Genomic DNA, 21131 nt, shown 5'->3' on the forward strand with positions numbered 1-21131 from the left:
TTTGGTTGGAAATTTTACATGCCTAATCGGTTTGGTGTTTCAATTTCTGGAATTGATAGGAGAGTGCTTAGATACGAGTGTTCAAATATTTTGGGAAACGAATATACGTGATTCGTAAACAAGTTATTCGCCAAAAATGGTTGAACGAAGCAATTTACAGATGCTAATTGAATGTGACTCAAAGTGATAAAAAATGTTTTTTAAATTCAATTTTAAACGGTAAATAAATTTCTGTGCAAGCAAGCGGATGTATCTTTAAATATTACTTTCTACGTTTTCGCACTATTTGGTTAGAAATATGGTCTCACAGGAGTAGATTAAATACACCGTATTCTTTCAGAGAATTAATTGTAAGATTTCTTTTACGTATCCTTCCTCCTGTTTCTTTCTCTTTCATAAAAAACAGTAGAAGAATTTTAAACGCTACAGTTTCGTTTAAAAGGTTCATTGTAAAATGTCTTTACGTATCATAATACGGAATTCCGCTATTAAAACCGAAACGATCTCGGCCGAGCTGCGCGTTGTAACTGAAAACAGATAAAAAGCTGGCTCCATGGCGCGGTGTAACGAGCGCTTTACACGATGCAGATCATCGGAATGAAATAAGAGCAACAGCGTGGCGAGACGCAATCGTTCGAACGGCTGATAAAAAGGCCCGATGTAAGTGGGACGATATGATAAAAAGGGAGCTGGCAAATGAGCCGAGGATAATTCGACGCTGTTTTTAATTACTTGAGCGCAACATGGATTATTAGTACAGCGCTGGTAGGGATAGTTTCTCGTGGATAGACTTCCTCGTATCAACACCTTGACTGCCACGCCAAAATCACACGTTTCGCTCAGGACGCCACGGCAGTATTTTTATTAGTCAAAGCATATAATGGCAAAATAATAATAAATCGATCATGTAAGACAACATTCTTCCCCAATGGACCGTTTATCTTATTGGTGGTCACGGGTAACCACCGTGGCGCCTTGGTAACAGTTGATAGCGACATATTATAACAAGTTATGTTTATTTCAACAGACCATTCGCATTCGTTGTTTCGTCGTAAGCAAAACGTGCAGAATATATCGTTGAAACGTGTAGAAGATACTAGTAAATGGTATTTGCTCGTTCTATATATAATAGTAAGGTATGTTCACACTTCTAACTTCAATTATATGATTATAAGGCAGCATTTACTATTATTTTCTAAGCTGTGTTTATAATAATATTCGTAGATTACCCCTCAAAGATATGAATGCAAACACAGTGCACCGTTAGATGCGAGATTTGTTCTCACTTTTTTTATCGATGTTCTGATAAAAATGTTTAATCGTTCACTTGGGCCACTTTTTATTTCAAAGTATCTTCTATTTACCGGTTATATTGGAAATCCCCTAACTGTCAATTTTCATACAAGTTTTACAATTGTAAAAAGTTCAAGCGCTCCGGTCACCAATGACCAACGTGACAGTCAAAGAACCACTAACTGGTGTGTTGCATTTTAAAAAATTCATCAAGTCACGCGTATAATCGATAATTTGGAATCAGAAATGTACCATTGTAATGTTACCATTGTAACAGCGGTTACTAATGTTGGAGGCTGAAACTATGCGGTGTATGACATCTCTCATTACATATGCATTGGCCTAAAAACCTGCGAATTGGAGAGAGTTGAAGACAATCTTCGTTTCGTATTTATCATCAGCCACAGCTTTTATAATCGATTCGTCGAAGGTGCGTGAACACATAATCGTATCACGAGTGGCAAGATCACGTTCGAGAATCCCTGTTGGCAACATGTAACACCTCTGTCGCGTGTGTAAGCGCTGCACTGGTACAAAGGCAAACGGGACATGGATTACAAACTGTTCATTTCATGTGTATGTACTGCTGAAATTCGCACCCCTTGACGCACTATTATAAATTCGATACGGCAGATCTGACGCATTACAGGCCACATTAATGATGCAACGCGTTGTTCTATAGTTTCTAACGTTACAGATTACGCGATAAAATAAGATCGTAACATTAGCAAGTATTATGGCGCGAAATTTATTTCCAATCATTTTCTTCCATAGATATATCGAGTATTAATCGATTACTTAGTTTTCTACTTGTAAATAAAAATTTAATCAGATCGTATGATTCAATTCGTCTTGGAATTAAACGCGCTGTAACAGCGGTCGGAATCGAACTAATTGTAAAATTGTATCGTGAAAGTAACGTGGAAATCAAACATACTGCATGTAATAACGTCCACGTCTCGATACTTTTATTCGTTAGCACTGGATTGAAAGAAAAGCATCGATATCGAACAAAGTCAAGAGCACTCCAAACGAGAAACAAAAGTGTGTGGCGGAACAAAGCTCATCGGTGCAAAACCTGGCAACAAACAAATCGAATCGAATCAACAATTCGATTCCAGTGTCGTACTCGAAGTTTAGTTTATCGAGCAGCTTTCAGAGCAAGCGTATCGCCGGCCAAAGAAAATTTGCAAACAGTTCAACCTTTTATGTTCCTTTGTCAACGCGATATCACGGTCAAGCGGATTCTTCAAGCGTAAGTAACGTTTGTTTCGTTCGTTTCTGCGGAAATGCAACGAAAGCTACAACTGGGATTAATCTTGGAACTGAAATTCAATTCGATCCCAAGAGGGCGAGAGAATTATTTATCGGAGCGATCCGATCGCCTACCCTTCGTTACAAATCGCGTGGCGGCACGCGAACTGACGTTACAATTAGCAGCGTTCCGTGGAACTGGGATCGATGGTGCAATTACGCGTAACAGGCTCGGTAGTTCGCCCCCGATCGGCTTTGCCTTTGCGCCCTGTAAATCTTGGAAAAGTTTCGTTTTCTACCAATTGATAATTCGACCTTTTTCACTCACTTGGCAAGGTCCATGTGGAACACGACGATTCGTAGAACATTTGACGATGTCAATTTGCTCTGTCACATCGATAGCGTCTAAAATTAGAGCGCGATAAAATTTAACAAAGTAAGATTAGGATGCTGATATCTCGTTCCATTCTTTTAATTTTAGCATGTAGAGTAGATTCATTTACATCAAATTTAATAGATTCTTTAATCTAAAATTTCTTTAATCGTGTTCAGAAAGCGATGAATTTAACAATACACGTAGATCAATTGTAAATTTGAGGTAGAGACATATATGTAGTAATAAAGAAAATTACCGGTGCTTCCTTTGCGTAATTTTTAACTCAATCGTATTTTTCATTATCGATGAATTTCTTACGATATCTCTGTTTAAAGATTATTTTACTCGTTTCGACAAGAACAGAACGAAAATAGAAAAATTCGGAGACAATAACTGGGTTGAATCGAGAATTTCGATCACCTGCTAACACCAAATCCATTGAAATTCATAAATAAACGACCATCTCCGATAAAATCGAGCATATTCTAGCCTCGGGTGGTCTGGAGGGTACAACGACAGCTGGATATCGCCGCATCGACGAGTCATCCGTGTGTTCCATTAATTTAATTCACCGATGCCTGGTAATTCATCGAGAGTACGCATCGACGAGCGTTGTATCTTGAGTGGACATCGACGTTTCACGTCGATTCGCGGTGCAATTGGGACAATGTGTGCGTAATATCGTGTCCACCGATGGAAATCGCGGTAGTAACGCTAGTACGAACAAATGGAAGGACAAATCAGGCTATTTCCACGATCGTTTCTGGTTCGAACTCTGCGATTCAGAAATTAAGATCGCATCGGTCGTCGAGAGACAAACCCGCTTCCGGGGACACGTCGTTTGCAATTCGATTTGCGTCGACTAGTTCCAAACAATTCGGACAATTACGATCTATTAATTTAGCCCCAACTATTCCGCTCGGATTAACTAAACGTATTTCCAGCAACACGTGGAATAATTCATGGATCTATGAATTACTGGTAGGTTAATAGACGACGTCGGGATTCTCTCCGGTCATTATCACCAAGTTAATGAAATTATTTAGCGAGTTTAGTTGCGTAGAAAAACCCTCTGCCCGTTCCCGATGGTATAGTTTGCAACTTTACGAATCAGAGAGATTGGTCGAAGCTACACGGAATCTTCAGATCTTCTTGAGTCTGTTTCTTTGAGTCTATCGTTTCATGGTTCGTTGAAGTAGGACACTGATTAGATATTTGCCATCGCTGTTCCAGTGCAAATAAAAGATAACAGGCTTGGATGGGTTGTTTCAAGATTTCGGTCACGAGGTCGCATCTCGATCCCCTATGTTTGCGTCCTTTTTAGTATAGAATAGCATTTTCTGTAAAATCAACGTAGATGACGTGTAACGGCTACACTATATTCTAATCTTACTTCGTTAAATTTTACCAAACTATGATTGTATGTTATCGATGCTACATTTTCAGATTGATTCCAAATTTTATTCATATAATTAAGACAATCGTGTCTTATTAAAATGTTAATGATATTTCAAACTGTTTTACATAAATCACGCGATATACGCATAACAGTTTTCTGTGGTATTCCATTCGAACATATTTAAACAACGAGTACATGGACTTTTAAAGACGACTTCTTTAGTCGTTATACTTGTTATACTAGTTATACTCGTAAACAAGTTGCTGTCTTAAGTGGTTAAATGGAGCAATGAACGAGCCCTACACGAGACCGAGGCTCTGCGGCGACGATGCAACCGCCATAAACACTCATCATTTGCGCATTTGAAAAGACTAGAGTGTTTATCAAACGCATACAGACTCCTCGTCTCGCAGCCACTGATGACCAAATAACGATGCCGAAACGCGATGATGTTTTATGGTGCACGCGTAGAGAAGGAATAAATTCGCAATGAACGCGGTGGTGAAACGATCGCGAGGGGAGAAGGAAATTTGCAGTAGCCGGCTCGGTAACAGCGTACTGCGTCGTTGTTCATTGTTTCATTGAAGGTCGTTAACCATCGTTAGCGGTCGTTCGTTCGCTTGTCGACGTTGGTTTGCGGACCGCCACAGAGGCCGCGAAACACGCGGCAAAATCGTTTCTCCGCGGGAACCACGGCTCGCTATCGCCTCCACGAACGCTTAACGATCGTTATTCTCGCAAAAATTATGGTAATTCGCGAGACGATGTTCCGCTAAGATGCGTGGGATTTGTTCATTCACAGTTTGGACGTTAGATTAAATTAGAATTTCATCTTTTACAAGAGAGCAACGTTAAAATTCGTTAAAAAAAAGCGTCGAAATAAAATTATCTTAACTACTTCGGTAATTAAAATGCAGATCATTAATAAACATTAATAATAACAATAAAGAGAATTCTCAAAACTGAAAGATTTCAAAACTGAACGCACTTTTGTCGGTGTAACGCGATTCTCCTTTTCATTCCGTTGTCTTGATTGCTCTTCGTTCAATTGAACGTTTGAATGTACTCGAGCGTATCTAATATAACACTCCAATATTTAATATTATAAATAGAACCTTATCAAAGCGGCACTTGTTACGTATCGCACTCGACAAGACCGCCAAGGATAGTCACTCGTTACATACATTAAGTTTCGTTGTATTTACATAATAAAATTGCCAGACACTATCAACTCGAATCATCTACAACCAATTCTCCCGTGATATCTTCAACATACAGATACCCTGTTATCATTATCGTTCTCCTCGGATCAGAAGTCTGAAGAAAATTTGCATCTTACACGTTATAAGGATTCTACTGTATTTTGATTTTCCATATAATTTATTACCTTTTATATATTCCGCGCTTATTATGAATAAAATATTTCAAAGAAAATACGTTAACGAAACAATTACGGAATTTTCCTCTGAATCATTGAAAATTCGTCATCCGATCCTGATCTTACAATCGTCTTATCTTCTAATTAAATTAACCTCACGATATCGGTGCAGTCCGAAAGGAGACGCCTTATCGTGGCTACACCTCCGCTACCCTTGCTCCTCTCGCCCTTTATCAACGTCCAACCCCTGCTGTTGCTAATGACTATTCAAGCCGACCTAGACTCGTGCTCCAGCTCCTAGCGGCCGATAATGACAGAGGCGGGCGACCTATGTGTAGCCTCGTTCGCAGACATCTCTCGTTCGGGACTTAGAATCACCGCTTGGCAAATTGGCCTGCGAACACGTTGCTCTCGCTGGGAACACCGCACGACTCTGTAATTTCGCGGTTCGAGGGCGGTTCCGCGGTAACAACCGTTGGAACGGATGACAGGCGGTGGAAAAGACGAGAGCAGATTGACAGTATCGTTCACCGCAACTCGCTCGAGACGAGGAAGTTTAATAAGATGATACGTACATAAGAAACCAGGCACGTGCTTGGATCTTGGGCTCGTGGCACGTGGTTGAACTTCCAAATAGATGTTACTACGTGTAGATTTTTTCGATCGAGAAACTTTTAAACGAACCTCTTAGAGGATATGTTGATCAACTGCTTAAATTAGAATGTAAAGAAAAATGACAATTATAAATACCGGCTTTCACTCTCAGATCCGCCGTGAAAAGCAAACTGGAATGTTCAAACAACTGGTTGACTTTTCCAACGTACACGACGGTTTATTTATCGTCAATGGGGCGTGGTGCTGCGCTGGTTGCTGCGCAGGGTGGTTTTTGTGCGTAATTCTTACGGAGAATTACAGTGCCAGCCGGTGGTCACCGGGGACGGAATTAGGGATGATTTGTTTGCAGGAGAGAATAATCGCTTGGCTAGACGTACGTTCAGATTTTCACTGGGTGAAATTACCTTGCGGTTTGCGGCGAATCTCGTTTCGATATTTAAGTGGATAATAATTTACCATTTCAAGATCAGGCTTCTTTTGAAACGCGATAAAAATTTCTTCCGTAGTAACTATTAATAATATTGTAAAAATACAATAGCCCGAGTAATATTAAATTTCATATCATTTAACTTTACTTTCATATAGCTACGATAGTTTGATACTATGGATACATAGAAATAGTATTTTTTGTAACCACTGTACGTAACAATTTTAAAGTAAACTTGTCTGTATTAAACCAGAACCATATGCTTTTCCACGACTATAACTCTACGCTCTATCTTTATATTATGACACGAGGGATCAAGATCGATTTTCCCAAAAATAAATACCACTTACAGTTAGCTGATAACTCGTTCAACTAAGACGCATAGCGAAGGGTTAAAAATTGCTATTTTCGAAGCTAGCATCGATACTACACAACGCATCTTCCGTCTAATCTAAAATGCCGTACACGTTTAAAAGATTCTTTCATGCAGCACGAAACCGCGAGGAATTTTATGGCACAAAAGGATGCTCGTCCACGTATATACAGCCTAAAGCGACGTTCGTCAAAGTATACGAGACCACGCGTCTCGCAAAGTTGCCCGAGGATGGGTGGCATTTTGCGGCACGAAATTGCACGTGACACGGGAAGAAAATCCCCCATCCCCTTGCTCCAGCTTAGCTAGAAGTTGCCCGGGTAACATCCGTCCCATCTACAAGCACGTATCTCCCTATCGCGTGGGATTAATATCGCACGGTCGTCTTGTCGAGCTGAACGTGTCTCCCAAGGAGACAGGAATGGAAGAGTCGGAGAGCAGTGACGGGTCAGCAGATGGTGGAATATCGTCCCGTTAAAGGGTCTCGTCGATCGACGCTCAAAGACTCGGGTCGCATGCATAGCCAGCCAAATTCGGTTTGTCTATCTCCCCGGACACGAGGCGTCGACCAGACCATCCAGATATCCGAAGTGAATCCCGACGAACGATCCTGGCACAGCTCCAACCGTTTCCGGTGAAGGGTTGCTGCCTCTCCTACATTCTGAATACTTCACCATTCGGTTTCATTTTCATTATCATTTCTAACTGCCAACACGCAGGATATCCTGAGATTTGCCGCTGTTATCGATCATCGCGATAAAAATAGCGTGTTTTTATCTGAACGAGGAAATTGGACGATGAAGATCCGTTATGGTCTGGTGGAGATCGTTAATTCTTTTTTCACTCGGCAATTATTGAAACATACGTTTGTGTTAGCTCGGTAATTAAGAAACGAGCGTTGCAAATAAAGAACGGTTAGTTTATTCATATTTATATTTATATTTGCTATGGTTGAACAATTTTAAGTTTTATAATATATACATCAATGTAATAATATACATTTAGGTGGTATGATATTTTAAAGTGTGATATGTTTGAAACAGTTTTCCGTATGATTAATCGGAAGATTAATTATGGAAAGATATTCGTCTATTTCAAGTCGCGTGCAAAAAGTTAAACACGTGGATGATCAATGGTGTTTGCGTTCACGGGGATGATTACTATTTACCGTTTGATTGGGAGGAAACACGGTTATTCGTTGTCCCGTGTTATTTCGGCGAAATGGAACATTTGTACGAAGGTAATGCGAATTAACGATAATGGTTTTTACTATATATTGCGATCGGAGGCACGATACGAAACTATTATCAAATGTCTTTTGGGCTTATTTTCTAATGCAGAATAGTTTATTCGAGTCTGGTAGTCTGGCAGGTTAAGTATATAAAAGCACGAGTGCTAGTCAAAGAGCATTAGTGACAGGAGCCAAAGCATCGCTCGAACGTTATCGAACTTTGCTGCTGATTATGAGTGCAGAAGCGACGTTTCATAAGTCGTGGCAAAAAATATTTTATGGAATAATATTAACGAGATTAAAGTATCTTTTAAAGTGTAAAAAAAGTCCTAATAGTATTTTGTATTCGTGTCGAGTAACGCATTATATATAAACTATGCGATTGGTACAAGATTTTGTAAAATATCGAAGATGATTAATAAATAACGAAAAGTTAGCGACAACAGGTAACAACGCGTCTACAGTTTAATAACCTACTAATATCAGAAAGATAATTAATTTCTTCCAAACTTGCTTGCAAACTTTCCAGACTTAGCTCAATTAAATTAAACCCAATACTCTTTATAATTCCACTTAATATTCAAAGGGGACATTAATCGAAGAGTTGATTATCGAATCTTTCGAGAATGGGTAGGACAGCGATGGGTCGCTTCGTTTAAAGTTCTCGCGAAACTCGGTTGGCATTATCCTTTTAGAAACGAATCGTTCGATTCGACGAAGCGAAATGGGACCAGAAACGAGACCGAAAGTCAGAGGAGGTTAGCTACTTGGGCGATCCTTTTGATTCGGTGAAAGGCTTCTGCTAGTATCTTCAAAGAGCTCCTCTGGCAGAAATACAGCCGCCGGACCGTAAAAACAGAGAAAGGGGGAGGCTGTTACTCGCTTTTAATTTCGCCTGGCGTAAAAGCCGCCATCTCTAACATCGATGCACGCTGCGTAAGGCTTTTTCCCCTTTTTGTGGTTTAGACTATAGAACATTGGATGTCTCGAGATTTCTGCCTGTTCATTCCGACGAATCGTCTCCACGAACGGGCCCTTCTTTTTCTTTTTTTCACGTAGAACGATTAAACGAGTCGTTGCTTTTTATTCGCCACACGCGTGTTAGGAGAACCGTTAGGCTTTTAATCTCTCGTCTTGTTGATTGTTGATTATGTGGCAGGAAGAACGTGCAAGTTTCAATCTTGCGAAGTAAATGATGGGTTCGGTGTCCTAGAGTACGTTAGGTAGCGTTTGATGCAATTTAGTATGCTTGATTATTTAAGCTCCGCTTGCATTATCTAATTTTTGTATGATGACGTTAACGGCGTTATCTCTGTGTCAGTATGTACGCGTATCTGCACAGTTAACGTTTCCAGTGCTGATCAAGACGACCATGGGCTTAATTAGAATTGTATTGTTCAATTAGTATTGTTCATTCGTGTTTAATAATTGTTGTAAGTGGTATAAAACTTGAAGAAGAGTGGTTCACTTTCCTACTATAGAAAATTGTATGTGTTCTATTATATGTGTTATATAAAACATTTCGAAGCTACTATCGATGCATTGGAACACGACTGTAATGGTATAACGCGCTTAATTTATTCGTAAAAGGTTTCAACGATCTTAGACACTCTCGCTAGCCACTGTACCAATTCAACAGTAAAGAGGTTAAACATCGATCAATCGCGACTTACTTGAATGTTTCAGCTTTGAAATGTGAAACGGCCGTCATACATTAGCCCGATTCATCGAACGAGTCTCTTTGTCGTCTCATTGAAAATCTATCAAAGCTTCGCCACTCAAAGCCAGTCCGAACTGTTCAGGGAATCAAGTTGGCCGTGTATCATTCATTACGAAACGACGCTGTTTGATGCGGCGATTCGCGTGACAGAGGCATGCATAATGCGACGTCGTATCGGACGACGAATGGCGGTGACTCGGTTGGAGGCAGTAATCGCGTCAAGAGCGTCGTGTTTTATGCGCGGTGACAGAAACGGGATGGCGGGCCGTGTTGGCGACGAATCGAACCGCGTGAGATAGGATTACTGTACGGTTCGTCGGCTCCGAACACCCGGATGCGGAAGCTGCAGCAACGCCGCGTGTCACCGTAATCTATGTTCCGTCGAACTTAATCTGGTCCCGCGTGGAAAATCGACAAGACCAACGCGCAACCTCTCTCTCTCTCTCTCCCTCTCTCTTTCTGATCCGTATACGAGAAACCGGAAGCGTAACCCGCCTCCGAGAATCTATTTACTTTGCGCGTCATTAAACTTCCACGTTACGAAAAGTTGGATTGCGTGAATGATCGATAGCTTCTTCAGGTGCCTGCAGGAAATGTAACAAAGTTCTGTACGTGCATTAGGCCTTCGAACGACAGCACTGATTAATGCGGTGACACTTTAGACTCGCGTGTACGATTACACATCTCCATGCAACAACCCTGTACTTAAAACGCGTCACTGATTTTACAACCCCGTATTTTGTTTAATAAGTTGAGTTGAGTTCAGTTTGTAAATTTTTGTTCCTTAGTATTGGAACTTTCTGGCCGTGTATAGAATACGATAATTAGACTGCGGATTTTTATGCAAACTTCTACTTCTATGAAGATAGTTAAGAAATGGAATTTAGATAGAAAACTTTTACTTGCCAAATATTGAAGCGACTACGATGCTTTGGACGTATTATCCACCTTCGAATTTCCCGTAAATGCATAAAAGTTTTACTCGAGTCTATGCTTGCAATGCCATCGTCGGAGTATTTATTTATCGAGATGAAACAAAGGATTCTGGCGGTAGGGACATTTCCAGAATCGATCCAGGAAAATGCGGGCTGCCTAACCGACCTTGAGCAAACATCTATTCATTTCCTTCGATCCGAATGTTCTTACCCTCGCGAACTAACGAGACCTCCAAGGGTGACTACGGGTCAAGCATAGGGCGGCATTAACCCCGAGTAAGCCGCAAAAAAAGAAAGAAACTTTCCTTGCACCAGCTGAGTGGCAACCGTTTCTATGAACGTTCCGCACCCTGTTCGCTACATATCGATTCGTCTCTCGGACAAAATTGAATTACGCTCCTACGGAAAAGAAAACGAGGCGAGAGAAAGCGTAGAAAGAGGAAAAGATAAGAGCGGAACGAGTTTCTGAAGGGGAAAGAGAAATATCGAGAGAAACGAAGCAGCTGAAACGGGAAAAGAAACAAAATGGGAAGCGTGGCTTACTCACGGAATTTGCCGCGTTAACAGCCAGATCCTGTAATACCGTCGACACCGGGATTCCAATTAGCCTCTTTATCGATTTCTTAACCGAGATCTAACCTTCTGATTTTCTCTTCGTTCGACGAAGGAAAGAATTTGCAAAGGGAACATATTATCCGTTGATAAAGTTTGTTCTTTTTAGCTCATTTGCTTCGTGAACTGATGTGAAAAATCTTACTCGTTGATCTTTAAAAATTAGTTCGTCCAAGTGCACGACACTTGCCAAAGTATCAACGTCGTCAAGTGTCTTTTACAGGCACGTCTTTTACAACGATGCATCTTTATACAGACATAAAACCTAATCTGTCGAACGTTGTGATCTTTAGTTTGATAGAACAAAATGGATCGTACGTAATTCGATAAAATAATACAAAACGGAAAATGTTGTGCATCCATTATTTCCTAATAAAATGAAAGAGGTTTTTCGGACGACCTAATATTTTTAATGATCGAGCCGTGAAAAATACGAGCGTCGAGGAATTACGTCTACGTATTTTCAAATCTCTCGAAGAATTTTCAAATCGTGATGTTACAAACCATTGGAAGAAAAGTAGCGGAACGTCATTCTTCGCGTACGTTTTGACGTCTATGGCATACTTATTTATTACGACGACGACTTCCCGTCGGCCAAGGAAAGTTTACTCTGACATTCTGCGCATTCCATCGGTAACCAGCCATGCCACGAAGGAAATTCCTTTCACGTAGTCAAAGGACGGGAACGCGGCGTCTACACAGGCTGGTTTAAGGCTTCACGTGCACGCCAGATTCGAGGACGCGATACCCTGGTTATTGTGGGAGATACCTCGATAACAGGGCAGAGGCAATGCCACCAGATCTGCGTCGCTTGCATTCTACTGGTGCCGGCCTAATGACCGGGAACGCCGGAACGGTACATAAAACACGAATTAGCGAACAGTGGTAATGGATCGAGCGAGCTTCCAAACGACGATATATCTTCGTACTTGCAACCAGTCCCTGGAAGATAATTATGTACCGATGTAACTGATCTGTACTGTACAAGATACGGATACCTATGGAAGATCCCGTGAAATTTCGTTAGATTCAGCTTGACATTAATTTATATATAGTGGCTCGTGAAAGTGTTGAAATTTTCTTTAGCTATGTAATCAAGCTTGTTTTAAACTTTACCAATATAATTATGACGATCGAGTCTCATAACAGCGATAATGAAGTTTCAAGATGTTTCATATAATACGCACGATATATATTACATAAAAGATTTTTGTGGTAAGTGACCCACTGTAGGTGCTGGGATTCTTAAATCATGCCTTTGACGTGGTCGAACGTCACGGTGAACACAACGACGAATGGATAGATAGCTCTTGCAGGTAAAATTGCTTATCCTGATTATACCGGAGACATTGTTAGAGAAACGAGGCGAACAGGTGTTATTCGTTGTAAATTCGTTGCGAGACACTTTTGAAAATGAGAATTCCCGATCGATTGAAAGATTCATAGATAACTAACATCTCCGTGTTAACCAACATAACTAGTCGATTAACCGGATTTCCCGCGAGGCGTTGATTGCAATGCGATCACAGTTATCCTCTAATTACTCGAAGCTTGTCGGTAGTTCGACGTTCGACGCTAGTATCACGACGCGAACCTTAATCTGGGATCCGCTGTCAGACATCAATCGCTCGATGCGATTGTCGCGTCATTTCATAAGCCCTCTACTACACTCTCTGCTGGCCTATCGCTCGCTCCACGAGCTTCACCAGTCAGTACGCGAATACGTACGTTTGTACATTGTGTAGAACAACATTCCCCTCCATTGTTCCCTGTTCGAACCAAGCCGATCCTCTTCGCAATCTACCAGTTTTCCGCGCTGTTTGCGAATTTCAGATTTTCGAAATATCTCTGCTCGCCCAAATATTCCGCTTCAACCGACAAATCGACAGCGATCGATTTGCCGGATTTTGTCGACTTCCGTGCATCGATCAAGGGCTTCGTGGATAGTCTGTCGTCCGTATTTCGTGCGAATAATCGTACATTCATTTTCATTCAGTCGCATTAATCAAACATAGTTTGCAGTTTATCCGCGCGTATTCTCGCGATTAGCTGCCGTTGGACGAGTTTGCTCGTATTCATATAAGATTACCCGCGTTAATTTTCATTTCGCCGCACTGGTATCGCATTAATTCGTCAGATTCACCCTCCGACTGATTCGTTAGTTTTCGTTTAATTAATTCGTAATAACTTCTAATTAACCTATGTTTATTCATTCGCGTTTAATTTCTGCTACGTATACGCGTACGCGTAATATGTATATACAGGATGTTGTGAAAAATACACCGAAAACTTTACGAGCCTATAGTTTTCGCCAAAAGGAGTACAATGTAGGACCTTTTTTTTTTTTTCGTGGAGGAAATCCGCACGGACACCCGACGCTTCTAGGGCGAAGAGCGGCGTGGTAGTGTCGGACTCCAACCGACCAAAACCTCCTCTTGCGATCGAGGGTTGCCCGGGAACCGCTGAAGCGACACACCAGGACAATGTAGGATCTAAGATCAACTCGTTTCATTTCATTAAAATTAAAATTAAAAACACAGAAGTGGCCCTACAAAAAAATTTTAATACGAAGGCCATTGTCATCCTGTCTGCCCACCAAAGGTTCGATCGAAATATCGTCTTACGTTGCAGCAAAATAAAATTTTAATACAACATCGGCAGAATTGACTCTAAAAGCGATACTTGCCAAAAGTTTTGTACTACTCTTTTTAGAAACATTTCAAGATTTTTAATTTTTACAATACCTTGTATATCTCCGTGTAACGCGTACCGTTATCTTAATTCCGGGCCGATTTCGATACGCTGGATCCGCGGACATAATTTATCTTCTCCGTTGTCTATTTTCTATCACGAATCCGAAAGCTCCGACAAGAATATTTCTCACTTGATTTACCGCCCCCTGGACGTTCTGTTCCGCACGCGATCCGACACGGCACCGCGTAAATTTCGCTTTATCTGTATGCGCGTTTCTGATTTTCAAAAGCGAGGAATACCACGCGGTGATCTCCCAGGAATTCTTCCAGTTCCACCGGCAAAACGCGAATTTACGAAGCTTGTTCCTCGTTGTTTCATTTGCTCACGAAAATTTTCACTCTTCTCTTCTATGTTTACATCCACGTCCTGTACAGAGTGTCTAGTAACTGCTGGTACAACCGAGGGAAGAGCGACTCCTCGTGAAAAAATAGATCAAAAATAAAGTTTCTGCGTATGACGCTTCGATTTTGAGAAAAACCATTTTCAAAATCAAGCTGGTATATATTTACTAACCGTAAATTTCGATTTGGCACACTTTTGCTTATGACATTTTATTGAATTAACTACCAGTTAGTTACCAGGCACCGTGTACATGCTCTGTTTCAATGTTTCAAAGATCTCCAATCTCGCTAACATAAAAAAAAAAAAAAAAAAAAAAAAAAAAAAAAAAAAAAAAAAAAAAAAAAAAAAAAAAAAAAAAAGGAACGAAAACGTCGTAATTTCTAGTAAAAGCCATCGAATATATCGCCGGGAGGTTCGTTTATCCTGAAATGCGGCTACCTAAAGGTTATTAACGGAATCCTGGGGATCCATCAGAAAATTTGGTTGGTTTTTCGACGAATACCATGTGCCGAGTTTTCGTTCGAGCGTAACCAGATGAGGTTACCTGCCTCGTCCATCTGATATTCGCGTGGAATTCTCGAAAGTGTAAAGACGAGCGGAGATGTGTCTCTGTCGTTTTAACGAGAAACGCTCGAGTCGTTGCAAAAGCATTCAAAACGGCTGACCGCTGTAGCAGCGTTCGAGGTTATTTCAGGATGGTGACCGACAAGAACGTGTGCTCCCAGCTCGAATTCTCTTCAAAGAATTGGAACGTTGCTGCTTCGAAAATCCCCGGCTCTCTGCCGCTGTTTCTCTTTCCATGGTTATAGCGGGACAGAACGTGCGCTGGTTAAACGCGAGACTCGTAGTATTGGCGTTCTAGTCCGACGTTCCCAGCGAATTCGTCAAATCCTCGTTTTTTTCGCCATTGCTCCGTTCTGTTCCCTTTCTCTCGGTTGTCCATGGCTTTTGCTACGTCATGGAAATTTTTCCTTGGAAATTCACGGAAATAATGGTATTTATCTAACCCCGTTGCACATGCAGTATAGTTTCGACTTTTCGAAATACGGTGTTTCCTTTAGTATCGTAATATGTATGAAGCATGGTTCTTGTCAAAATCGAGACGTTAGTCTGTGTGGGAACGTGGTCCAAGAATACAAAGCTAAATTAACAAGTTTGCAGTTCTGTGACCTTAGTGGATGGTCAGTGAAACCACACGTATGCTGAGCCACCTGTGGGTCAGATACGTACGAAATCGCATGTTCTATAGTTCAGTTAATCTTTCAAAAGACATTTATCTTTCAATGCTTATACGAATAATAAAATTATTCAATTAAACGTAATATTAGGTTGTCCGAAAAGTTTCTTTCGTTTTATAAGGAAATGATAGATGCACAATGTTTTTTGTTTTATATTAGTTTATTGAGTTATGCACGAACGTAATAATAGAAATATAACGAAATAGATCATACCTAATTTAATAAAATAATATAAAACAGAAATTGTTGTTCATCTATTATCACCTTATGAAACGAAAGAAACTTTTCGGACAACCTAATAATTGATTCAAACATATTAATACTTCTTATAGATACTTCTTATAAATCTGAAGAACATATCCCGGAAAATTAAAGCTATATAATCAAAATATCGAAGTATTAATTGTACAACTAATTATTTATTGCGCTTGAAACGCTACTGAAATATTTCTAATTAATTGTTCATTTAATAGCGATCAAATAATTATATGATTATTTGCGCATTTTACGGAGTTCCTATTTATATTTACATAAATAATACAAATATTTTTGCACGAACGTAGTTGGATATACGTAACTATACAGCTAGGGTGTATGAAGACTCAATATGTCTACATCTTGTACCGGGAACAACTTGAAGTTCAACCGTTTTACTTCTCAAACTTCACAACTCAATTAACCGTTACAGTTTCATCCGAACGTTATAATTTCACTTTCGCGTGCGAAATCCACGAAACGAGCAAGTTCGTCTCGCAGCAGAGGTATCGATGATTAATCGGTCTTTACGGAGAAGAAATAAATGTTCGATGAACCGTTGCGATGATAAACAGCGAACATCATTAACGCGATCGATCGCGTGGATTCCTGCGATGGTAGAGAGTCATCGAGCTCGATGAACGTCGATTATTCAAGTCGAGCTTGTAAACGATGCTGTCTTTCCATTAGGTTGACATCTAGCGCAGCGAATGTTACATCACCGGCAGCGACCTTCTGTCACCATGGTCGAAATAACAAGGTTAATTAGTCCACGGGGAAGTTCTACTCGAAATCCTTCTATTAACGTCGTCACCTGCGAATCCTATTATCGTTGGGCGCCTGCTCCACCGGCATTCCGCAATTCGGCTGTCCCTCGTTTCTGTATCCCCCACGAATCGGCGACAATTAGTTCACTTACCGTCGAAATATTCAGCCGCTTCCGGTTCTGTCGGGTCGTCGAACTTGGCCGAGCGGTCACGTCGCGTCAACGGAGGCGCGTGTAAATTCGGTAACGAATTTAATTAGCGTTCCGCTTCGATGCGTTTTTACGGTGCCAACGAATCTCCTTCCAAATCGGTATTTTTCCATGTCGCGCAGGAATCACACGTTTAATTAATATCTTAGCAAACATTTCGCTTTATTATTCTTGCATTGGCTGCTTGAGTGTTTTGTTGCTCACTGTAACAGTAACAGACAACACAATATCGAAGTATTGTACGTAGTTCGTGGTTACGGAGCTATTAGGATCGTTCAACATTTTTAACACGATTTATCTTTTTAATAAAATTGAGAGATAAAATTGGAACGAATTCCGTATACTAGCTGGCTCTTATATACTTACACAGCAACAATTTGTATATCTCTGTTCGCAAGAGCTTGTGCTTTATATCTTCATTGTTTTACCAAACGTCTTCAATATCCTTGTCTTTAAATCTTAAAATACTGCTCGGTAATGACTACACAAATGTTATGGACAAGCCTCACACATTTTCGGCGACGTAGATCAATATGTCTGACTATGGCAGAACGATCTACTATCTACGAGGGAATCCTGTGACGGATTTGCGTCTCTAACACAGTGTAGTAATTAATCAATCGTTACATATTACACGATCGTGTGCGTGTTCAAGAATAGTTTGTCATTTATGATATAGCGTTGGACGAGTTTGATGGCCAGGCCTCATACTTAATTATCTCTTATCTTAGAAATTGAAACTGAGATTAGGACTTTAACTAAACATTAGTACGAATTCAATCTTGACGCGAGCCGTAATTACAAATACCTGTCACAAATGTAACTCGATGTTATATGGCAAGGCATTAGATCGATCGTAAAAAAAAAAGGAACGAAGTGTTCGATTAAAATCACGACAATGTCAATCTTCGTATCGACTATAGCCATTGTTTCAAGGGACAGGTTGATAAGACCGAGATTCCTTAAGGTTCTCGAACCGGAAGATCGAGGTACAGAACACGTTCGATTGGCGAAGGGCCTGGTCTAACGTGCACACGCGATAACGAGGTTAATTAGCCCACGACGCCTGTCGACGGTTCGTCCTGCTGCTGAATAATTTATCGACCTGTGGCAGGCACGTGTGTACACGTAAGTCTGTTGGCTTCGAAACCGGCTGACGTTGCTACCAATGCGATCGCGCGCACGCGCAAACCTTCGTCCTCTCTTTATATCCATGGAAAATTGTTCCTCCTAATTAATTAACTCCGACCACCTTACGCGTTCTCCGATAAACTTGTTAACGTTGAACCGAAGAGTTGCCAGCTTTCGCTCCGTGTATTCGCGTGTTGTTGCCCCCTTGATTTCGGCGAAATTGTTCGACTTTGTCGAGAACTCTAATGAATTGTTCAGTCGGAGGTAAGTAGTAGCAACCTCGGGTGATATATAATTTAAACAACGTTCGTCGAATCGTGCGAAATTCTTCCCAGATGTTTCGAGGAATCGACGTTGTGTTAATTGTACAAAATGCACGACTAGAGAGTAGCGAACAGCAGGGTTGGTAGAATATTTGCGCAGTTCTCCGCCGTTTACCGAAACTTGGAAATTCTCAGTATTCATATCGACGAGGGTAAGATGAATCGAGTCCCATCGAACCTCGGATAAAGACTTCTCGAAGTCTGGTCGACGAAGGAAGATCTCGTTGCTAAGAGGCAAACGTCGCTGTTCGAAACTTTTGACCAACCGAGACACGTCGAGCGCAGAGAATTTGCTCTTACTCAGCCATTTGCTTCTTCTTGCTGGCTCCATTTAAATGGGAACAACGACGGAATTTTTGACTTTGAAACTCAGTCGGCCTGTCCTCGTCGTAATCGACGTTGATGTTTAATTTCCAAGCGGCAGCAGAAATGGATTTTCCTCGTACGTATCAATTATTTCGGTGAGGCCTGTTACACGGCTATCGATTTCCCGTCGACCCTCTCTTGTACCGAAACGAACGAGATTTAACGGTGCTAAGGCTGAAAATTAAATTACCCTGGTACTAAAATATCTCTGTGAAGCTCCTACGAGTCGGCTGGAAGCTCGCGTCACCGACCTATCTGAATTACGCTTGTCTCGTTGCGCTGGGATAAACACCACTTTTCGCGAGCTTTATCTTCGCGAGTGCGACGAGGGCCACTCTCGCGCACCTATGCTAACTTATACTCGTTCTGCATAGATATGAGCGAAATACGCGAAAATTTTTTATTAAAGTTGAATTTCTTGTTAAGATTCTGATTAAATTCTTTGTAGTTTTCAATTAATCAATCGATTAGTGACAGCACCGAATAGTTGTCAGAAGTTGTTGATCAGAGTGTAGCTCTGTATTTGTGGATTTTATATTTTATTTATGTTAATAAAATTCTTGCAAAAACATTTACAACAGTATATGGCGGCACTCGACGGTAAATACCACCGGACGACGCCAAATAGTGTCGAACGACGGTAGCGCAGTGGTTAACGCCTTAGGTTACGAACGTTCGGAACTCGGGTTCAAATCCCGGCGACTTAGTTTCCGATTTTTCTTTCCACGGCATCTAAATAAGAAGAAAAGCAGTCTCAGCAAGCGGCATCTAACACTCGCAGCAGAACCTATCTCGGTCTCTACACTAGTAGTGTGTAGCACTATCGCCACATCTAACAACTACTACAATCATAACATCTCAAGTATATTTTATACGGTAGATGCTGATTTCTTTCAGAAATTATTTATCTCAACGATAGAATAAAATTACACTTTGGATGGAAATTTTTAACAATCAATATATGTAATTGTACATACGATATACATACATACATATATACATGTATACATACGACTGGTATCTGCTTGTAAAGTTTCGAATAGCTCGTGAATATTTCAAGGAAGAAAGTCACTCGGTACTCAAGAAGATTGATAAGGTAGAACCGATGGTATGTTTAATATCGTTGATAAGAATGAATCGCTATGGTGGCATAGGAATTCAAAACCAAAATTGATATCGCGTGTGGAAGATTAACGAAGCGTTGCACAAGCCCCCCGTCCCTTTGAATGCAAAGTAGATAAAAGCATCGCGACACATCGTGAAGATGCTAAAACGGACCACAGTGTACAAATCTAACCGAAGAGTGCGATGAAAATCCATTTGCCAAATTACTCGAAACCACCAGTTTGTGAACTTTTAGATTCCTTAAATGCTTCCAAATCTCATTCTTTACAGTCCTTGCGATATTCGAACGCGAGTTCTGTACTCTGAATATCTTTCAATGTACTCTATGTATTTTTGCATTTTATAATTTGAAGCATTTTTGCATCTTTAATTGTAACATTACATTTTATCTTATCAATTTACCTTGTAAAATGTGCTCGAACGAACGCAAAGAAATCCGAGATTCACTTACGAGTAATCGAATCCTACGAGAAGCAAAACCTTTATATCCTGATTCGAGAACTAGACGTGGAATTGTAAAGTGCTGTATTCTATCCATCTACGTAAAAGGTAAGAGTTTGCGCAAAGAAAGTTAAACGATTCTGGTGTATATGAAACATCTCGTTGTTCAAACGTTTCATCTCTAGTAATAACACGCGAAGGGAAAATGTAAGCTCCTGTTTGGCAAACAAAGAAATCTAACTCTGTACACAGGTTGAAGAGGAGTCTCTAGATACGCAATGGTATAATGCTATGACATTTTTCTGGTTACCTGGTTTGTACGAGGAATCCGTCTAGCTCGGTACGTTCAAGCGATGCTGAAAACGAAAAAGGAAGAATCGTTGTAGCACGCGGATCTCGTCCAGCTTGTGGTTGGGAATACAGAGGGACGAATAAAACGAGAAAACGACCAAACCACCGGGGTTATTGTCTATTGTCTTGGTAGAATTCTGCGGGAGATTTTTGCCAGGCATTTCGTATTTTGACTCGTTGGCCGTCCCTGTTTACGTGACCATGGCAGAGATCATT

The 21131-nt window shown here is 40.7% G+C and overlaps 1 protein-coding gene across 2 annotated transcripts in view; it reads left to right on the plus strand.

The window, feature by feature from the left end:
* Tpst (tyrosylprotein sulfotransferase) overlaps nucleotides 1-21131 on the plus strand; it is a 182500-nt gene that overhangs the window by 23145 nt on the left and 138224 nt on the right. The gene's annotated exons all lie outside the window — the stretch shown is intronic.

Source organism: Bombus fervidus, chromosome 3, assembly GCF_041682495.2.
Source record: "Bombus fervidus isolate BK054 chromosome 3, iyBomFerv1, whole genome shotgun sequence".
Taxonomy (NCBI): Eukaryota; Metazoa; Arthropoda; class Insecta; order Hymenoptera; family Apidae; genus Bombus; species Bombus fervidus.